General features: G+C 38.5%; 1 protein-coding gene across 1 annotated transcript in view; it reads left to right on the plus strand.

Moving 5' to 3' along the window:
- The first annotated feature begins 7018 nt into the window (after window positions 1-7018).
- The window catches only part of EPPK1 (epiplakin 1), a 141174-nt gene continuing 139250 nt past the window's right edge, over window positions 7019-8942 (plus strand). The window contains exon 1 of the mRNA XM_053715483.1: window positions 7019-7055. The gene's annotated coding sequence lies outside the window, so the exon portion shown is untranslated. The remainder of the gene's footprint in view (window positions 7056-8942) is intronic.

The following is an 8942-nucleotide window of genomic DNA, read 5'->3' on the forward strand; positions in this document are numbered from 1 at the left end:
TACTTCCCTTGTACTCCGTATATACCTGAAACACTGAGTACAGCACTGTGTATGAGTACAGCACTGTGTAATTCCCTTGTACTGTGTATATACCTGTAACACTGTGAGTACAGCACTGTGTATGAGTACAGCAGTGGGTACTTCCCTTGTACTGTGTATATACCTGTAACACTGAGTACAGCACTGTGTATGAGTACAGCACTGGGTACGTCCCTTGTACTGTGTATATACCTGTAATACTGTGAGTACAGCACGCTGTATGAGTACAGCACTGGGTACTTTGCTTGTACTCTGTATATACCTGTAACACTGAAAACAGCACTGTGTATGAGTACAGCACTGTCTATGAGTACAGCACTGGGTACTTCCCTTGTACTGTGTATATACCTGTAACACTGTGAGTACAGCACTGTGTATGAGTACAGCACTGGGTACTTCCCTTGTACTCTGTATATACCTGTAACACTGTAAGTACAGCACTGTGTATGAGTACAGCACTGGGTACTTCCCTTGTACTGTGTATATACCTGTAACACTGTGAGTACAGCACTGTGTATGAGTACATCACTGGGTACTTCCCTTGTACTCTGTATATACCTGTAACACTGTAAGTACAGCACTGTGTATGCGTACAGCACTGGGAACTTCCCTTGTATTGTGTATATACCTGTAACACAGTGAGTACAGCACTGTGTATGAGTACAGCACTGTGTATGAGTACAGCACTGGGTACTTCACTTGTACTCTGTATATACATGTGACACTGAGTACAGCACTGTGTATGAGTACAGCACTGGGTACTTCCCTTGTACTGTGTATATACCTGTAACACTGAGTACAGCACTGTGTATGAGTACAGCACTGGGTACTTCCCTTGTACTATGTATATACCTGTAACACTGAGTACAGCACTGTGTATGAGTACAGCACTGGGTACTTCCCTTGTACTATGTATATACCTGTAACACTGTGAGTACAGCACTGTGTATGAGTACAGCACTGGGTACTTCCCTTGTACTGTTTATATACCTGTAACACTGAGTATAGCACTGTGTATGAGTACAGCACTGGGTACTTCCCTTGTACTGTTTATATACCTGTAACACTGAGTATAGCACTGTGTATGAGTACAGCACTGGGTACTTCCCTTGTACTGTTTATATACCTGTAACACTGAGTACAGCACTGTGTATGAGTACAGCACTGGGTACTTCCCTTGTACTCTGTATATACCTGTAACACTGTGAGTACAGCACTGTGTATGAGTACAGCACTGGGTACTTCCCTTGTACTGTAGATATACCTGTAACACTGAGTACAGCACTGTGTATGAGTACAGCACTGGGTACTTCCCTTGTACTGTTTATATACCTGTAACACTGAGTATAGCACTGTGTATGAGTACAGCACTGGGTACTTCCCCTGTACTCTGTATATACCTGTAACAGTGAGTTCAGCACTGTGTATGAGTACAGCACTGGGTACTTCCCCTGTACTCTGTATATACCTGTAACAGTGAGTTCAGCACTGTGTATGAGTACAGCACTGGGTACTTCCCTTGTACTCTGTATATACCTGTAACACTGAGTACAGCACTGTGTATGAGTACAGCACTGTGTATGAGTACAGCACTGGGTACTTCCTTTGTACTCTGTATATACCTGTAACACTGTGAGTACAGCCCTGTGTATGAGTACAGCACTGGGTACTTCCCTTGAACTCTGTATATACCTGTAACACTGAGTACAGCACTGTGTATGAGTACAGCACTGGGTACTTCCCTTGTACTCTGTATATACCTGTAACACTGTGAGTACAGCACTGTGTATGAGTACAGCACTGGGTACTTCCCTTGTACTGTGTATATACCTGTAACACTGAGTACAACACTGTGTATGAGTACAGCACTGGGTACTTCCCTTGTACTCTGTATATACCTGTAACACTGAGTACAGCACTGTGTATGAGTACAGCACTGGGTACTTCCCTTGTACTCTGTATATACCTGTAACACTGTGAGTACAGCACTGTGTATGAGTACAGCACTGGGTACTTCCCTTGTACTCTGTATATACCTGTAACACTGTGAGTACAGCACTGTGTATGAGTACAGCACTGGGTACTTCCCTTGTACTGTGTATATACCTGTAACACTGTGAGTACAGCACTGGGTATGTAGAACAACAATTCTTTTCTTCAGATCCTCAGAGAGTTCTTTGCCATGAGGTCCCATGTTGAACTTCCAGTGACCAGTATGAGAGAGTGTGAGAGCGATAACACCAAATGTAACACACCTGCTCTCCATTCACACCTGAGACCTTGTGACACTAACGAGTCACATGACACCGGGGAGGGTAAATGGCTAATTTGGACATTTTCTCTTAGGGGTGTTCTCACTTTTGCTACCAATAGTTTAGACATTAATGGCTGTGTGTTGAGTTATTTTCAGGTGACAGCAAATTACATTGTTATACAGGCTGTATACTCACTACTGTACATTGTAACAAAGTGTCATTTCTTCAGTGTTGTCACATGAAAGATATAATAAAATATTTACACAGTTATACAGGCTGTACACTCACTACTTTACACTGTTATACAGGCTGTACACTCACTACTTTACACTGTTATACAGGCTGTACACTCACTACTTTACATTGTAACAAAGTGTCATTTCTTCAGTGTTGTCACATGAAAAGATATAATAAATATTTACACTGTTATACAGGCTGTACACTCACTACTTTACATTGTAGTAAAGTGTCATTTCTTCAGTGTTGTCACATGAAAAGATATAATAAAATATTTACACTGTTATACAGGCTGTACACTCACTACTTTACATTGTAGTAAAGTGTCATTTATTCAGTGTTGTCACATGAAAAGATATAATAAAATATTTACACTGTTATACAGGCTGTACACTCACTACTTTACATTGTAACAAAGTGTCATTTCTTCAGTGTTGTAACATGAAAAGATATAATAAAATATTTACACTGTTATACAGGCTGTACACTCACTACTTTACATTGAAGCAAAGTGTCATTTATTCAGTGTTGTCACATGAAAAGATATAATAAAATATTTACACTGTTATACAGACTGTACACTCACTACTGTACATTGTAGCAAAGTGTCATTTCTTCAGTGTTGTCACATGAAAGATATAATAAAATATTTACACTGTTATACAGGCTGTACACTCACTACTTTACATTGAAGCAAAGTGTCATTTCTTCAGTGTTGTCACATGAAAAGATATAATACAATATTTACATTGTTATACAGGCTGTACACTCACTACTTTACATTGTAACAAAGTGTCATTTCTTCAGTGTTGTCACATGAAAAGATATAATACAATATTTACATTGTTATACAGGCTGTACACTCACTACTTTACATTGTAACAAAGTGTCATTTCTGCAGTGTTGTCACATGAAAAGATATAATAAAATATTTACACTGTTATACAGGTTGTACACTCACTACTTTACATTGTAACAAAGTGTCATTTCTTCAGTGTTGTCACATGAAAGATATAATAAAATATTTACACTGTTATACAGGCTGTACACTCACTACTTTACATTGTAACAAAGTGTCATTTCTTCAGTGTTGTCACATGAAAATATATAATAAAATAGTTACACTGTTATACAGGCTGTATGTACACTCACTACTTTAAATTGTAACAAAGTGTCATTTCTTCAGTGTTGTCACATGAAAAGATATAATAAAATATTTACACTGTTATACAGGCTGTACACTCACTACTTTACATTGTAGTGTCATTTCTTCAGTGTTGTCACATGAAAAGATATAATAAAATATTTACACTGTTATACAGGCTGTACACTCACTACTTTACATTGTAACAAAGTGTCATTTCTTCAGTGTTGTCACATGAAAAGATATAATAAAATATTTACACTGTTATACAGGCTGTACACTCACTACTTTACATTGTAACAAAGTGTCATTTCTTCAGTGTTGTCACATGAAAGATATAATAAAATATTTACACTGTTATACAGGCTGTACACTCACTACTTTACATTGTAACAAAGTGTCATTTCTTCAGTGTTGTCACATGAAAGATATAATAAAATATTTACACTGTTATACAGGCTGTACACTCACTACTTTACATTGTAACAAAGTGTCATTTCTTCAGTGTTGTCACATGAAAGATATAATAAAATATTTACACTGTTATACAGGCTGTACACTCACTACTTTACATTGTAACAAAGTGTCATTTCTTCAGTGTTGTCACATGAAAGATATAATAAAATATTTACACTGTTATACAGGCTGTACACTCACTACTTTACATTGTAACAAAGTGTCATTTCTTCAGTGTTGTCACATGAAAAGATATAATAAAATATTTACACTGTTATACAGGCTGTACACTCACTACTTTACATTGTAGCAAAGTGTCATTTATTCAGTGTTGTCACATGAAAAGATATAATTAATATTTACACTGTTATACAGACTGTACACTCACTACTTTACATTGTAACAAAGTGTAATTTCTTCAGTGTTGTCACATGAAAAGATGTAATAAAATATTTACACTGTTATACAGGCTGTACACTCACTACTTTACATTGTAACAAAGTGTCATTTCTTCAGTGTTGTCACATGAAAAGATGTAATAAAATATTTACACTGTTATACAGGCTGTACACTCACTACTTTACATTGTAACAAAGGGGGGTAGTTATCAAGCCGTCAACCTCAAATACGCTGGAATTCCACAGCGTATTTGTGGCGAGGCTGATTCGCCTTAGTTATCAAAGGCTACAGACCGGCAAAAGTAGAATTTTGTGACGTAAACTTCGATCCGCCGGACTCCGTCCGACACAGATCGATTCTTACGTCACTCCAGATGTTCCGCACACAAGTACGGCACAATCTGACTACTTTTGCTAGTTATCAAAAAACTAGCAGGTACGCTCGGCACTTTCCGGCCCAGCGTACCTGGTTTTCAAACCACCACCCTGGAGGTGGCGGATCCCATAGGAATCAATGGGAGTCTGACCATAGCGAAAGTACAAGTTCGCTGCTGCCAGATATCCCATTGATTTCAATGGGAGATGTCTGCACCTAACACACTAACATGTACCCCGAGTCTAAACACCCCTAATCTGTCCCCTACACCGCCGCAACTAAATAAAGTTATTACCCCCTAAACCGCCGCTCCCGGAGCCCACCGCAAGCTACTCTATACATATTAACCCCTAAACCGCCGCTCCCTGACCCTGCCGCAACTATAATAAGTGTATTAACCCCTAAACCGCCGCTCCCTGACCCTGCAGCAACCTATATTAAATTTATTAACCCCTAATCTGCCCCCCCTACACCGTTGCCGCCTATAATACATTTATTAACCCCTATCCTGCCCCCCACTACACCACCGCCACTGTAATAAATTTATTAACCCCTAAACCTAAGTCTAACACTAACCCTAACACCCCTTTAACTTAAATTTTAATTAAATAAATCTAAATAATATTTCTATTATTAACTAAGTTAATCCTATTTAAAACTAAATACTTACCTATAAAATAAACCCTAATATAGCTACAATATACATAATAATTATATTGTAGCTATCTTAGGATTTATTTTTATTTTACAGGCACCTTTCAATTTATTTTAACTAGGTACAATAGCTATTAAATAGTTATTAACTATTTAATAGCTTACCTAGCTAAAATAAAGAGAAATTTACCTGTAAAATAAAAACTAACCTAAGTTACAATTACACCTAACACTACACTACACTTAAATAAATTATTCCTATTTAAAACTAAATACTTACATGTAAAATAAACCCTAAGATAGCTACAATGTAATTAATAATTACATTGTAGCTATTTTAGGAATTATATTTATTTTACAGGTAACTTTGTATTTATTTTAGCTAGTTAGAATAGTTATTAAATAGTTATTAACTATTTAATAACTACCTAGTTAAAAGAAATACAAAATTACCTGTAAAATAAATCCTAACCTAAGTAAATGCGGTTTAGGGGTTAGTAACTTTATTTAGTTGCGGGAGGCTCCGGGGGCGCCGGTATAGGGGTAGAACAGTGTAGTTTAGTGTGGTTGCTTACTAGTGACAGGCTAGCAAGAAAGCTGTCAAACAGCCGAAGAGCAGCGAGATCGGATGTGTGATAACTCTCACAGTCCGCTGCTCATTGCCCGCGGCTTTTTGACAGCTTTATTTGATAACTTAGGCGTATTTTTTCAGGTCCGCGGCGGTGAAGGTAGGCGAGCTTAGGCGGGCGTATTGGGCCGGCGAAGGCAGGAAAGTTGACACGTTGATAACTACCCCCCAAAGTGTCATTTCTTCAGTGTTGTCACATGAAAGAATATAATAAAATATTTACAGAAATGTGAGGGTGTACTTACTTTTGTGAGATACAGTGTATGTATATACGTAGAGAGTACAACATTGTGTGTGAGCACAGCATTGGGTATACCCCTGTTATTGTGTATATATATGGATGCTGTGAGTACATCATTTTGTTTGAGTACAGTACTGGGTACACACTTGGTATTGTGAGTAACTATCAGCACTATGTATACCTGTGGCACTTTAAATACAACATTGTATATGTCGACAGCACTGGGTGTCCCCCTTTCTGTGAGTTAACAGCACTGTGTATACCTCTGGCACTATAAGTTTTACAATGAATACACTTTTGACAGTGTAAGAACAGCACTGAATACACCCTTGGCACTGTGTGTACAGCAATGTATACACTATAAGTATTGTAATTTGTTACAGCATTGGGTATACCTCTGGCAGTGTGGGCACCCTGGCATTATAGGTGTGCACTAATATCATTCACACTGCTCTCACACTTGTGCTGTCCTAGCTGGGTGGGAGCTGGCTGGCGGCCTCGGGAGGAGAGGGGAGGGGACTTATGTCCCAGCCCTTTATAATATTCACAGGAATGCACAATGTGTAAGTCACACAGTGCTGGGATGTGAGAGCTGCAACCAACGACTGAGAACAGACACTGCTGCAGGTACTGACTGTTAGTGTGTACTTACACTAAGTGAGGGTACTGACTGTAGGTTCACTAAGTGTGGTTACTATATGATCACTAAGTGTTGGTACTGTATGATCACTAAATGTGGGTACTGTATGATCACTAAGTGTTGGTACTGTATGATCACTAAATGTGGGTATTGTAGGATCACTAAGTGTTGGTACTGTAGGATCACTAAGTGTTGGTACTGTAGGATCACTAAGTGTTTGTACTGTAGGATCACTAAGTGTTGGTACTGTAGGATCACTAAGTGTTGGTACTATATGATCACTAATTATTGGTATTGTATGATCACTAAGTGTTGGTACTATATGATCACTAAGTATTGGTATTGTATGATCACTAAATGTTGGTACTGTATGATCACTAAATATTGGTACTGTAAGATCACTAAATGTTGGTACTGTAAGATCACTAAGTGTTGGTACTGTAGGATCACTACGTAATGGTATTGAATGATCACTAAATATTGGTACTGTAAGATCACTAAGTGTTGGTACTATATGATCACTAAATGTTGGTACTGTAAGATCACTAAGTGTTGGTACTATATGATCACTAAATGTTGGTACTGTATGATCACTAAGTGTTGGTACTGTAAGATCACTAAGTGTTGGTACTGTAGGATCACTAAGTATTGGTATTGTATGGTCACTAAATGTTGGTACTGTATGATCACTAAGTATTGGTATTGTAGGATCACTAAATGTTGGTACTGTAAGATCATTAAGTGTTGGTACTATATGATCACTAAATGTTGGTACTATAGGATCACTAAGTGTTGGTACTGTAGGATCACTAAGTGTGGGTACTGTAGGATCAGTAAGTGTTGGTACTGTAGGATCACTAAGTGTTGGTACTGTAGGATCACTAAGTGTGGGTATTGTAGGATCACTAAGTGTTGGTACTGTAGGATCACTAAGTGTGCTTACTATATGATCACTAAGTGTTGGTACTGTATGATCACTAAGTATTGGTACTGTAGGATCACTAAGTGTTGGTATTGTAGGATCACTAAGTGTTGGTACTGTAGGATCACTAAGTGTTGGTATTGTAGGATCACTAAGTATTGGTACTGTAGGTTCACTAAGTATTGGTACTGTAGGATCACTAAGTATTGGTACTGTAGGATCACTAAGTATTGGTACTGTAGGATCACTAAGTGTTGGTACTGTAGGATCACTAAGTGTTGGTATTGTAGGATCACTAAGTGTTGGTACTGTAGGATCACTAAATGTGGTAACTATATGATCACTAAGTGTTGGTATTGTAGGATCACTAAATGTGGGTACTGTATGATCACTAAGTGTTGGTACTGTAGGATCACTAAGTGTTGGTACTGTAGAATCACTAAGTGTTGGTACTGTAGGATCACTAAGTGTGGGCTCTGTAGGATCACTATGTGTGGGCTCTGTAGCTACAGTAAGTGGGGTACTGTAGGTACAGTAAGTGGGGTACTGTAGGTACAGTAAGTGGAGGTCCTGTAGGATCACTAAGTGTGGGTTCTGTTGGTACAGTAAGTGTGGGTTCTGTTGGTACATTAAGTGTAGGTTCTGTAGGTACTGTAAGTTGTGGTACTGTACATACACTAAGTAAGGGTTCTGTAGATATAGTAAGTGGGGGTACTGTACGTATACTAAAGGGCATATTTATCAAGCTCCATAACCTGTCCGCCTGCTCTGAGGCGGCGGACAGAAATCAACCCGATCTAATATGATCGGGTTGATTGACACCCCCTGCTAGCGGCCGATAGGGGGTACTGTACATACACTAAATGTGGGTTCTGTAGGTACAGTAAGTGGGGGTACTGTACATACACTAAATGTGGGTTCTGTAGGTAGAGTACGTGGAGGTACTGTAGGT

This window comes from Bombina bombina, chromosome 5 (assembly GCF_027579735.1).
Source record: "Bombina bombina isolate aBomBom1 chromosome 5, aBomBom1.pri, whole genome shotgun sequence".
In the NCBI taxonomy this organism is placed as follows: Eukaryota; Metazoa; Chordata; class Amphibia; order Anura; family Bombinatoridae; genus Bombina; species Bombina bombina.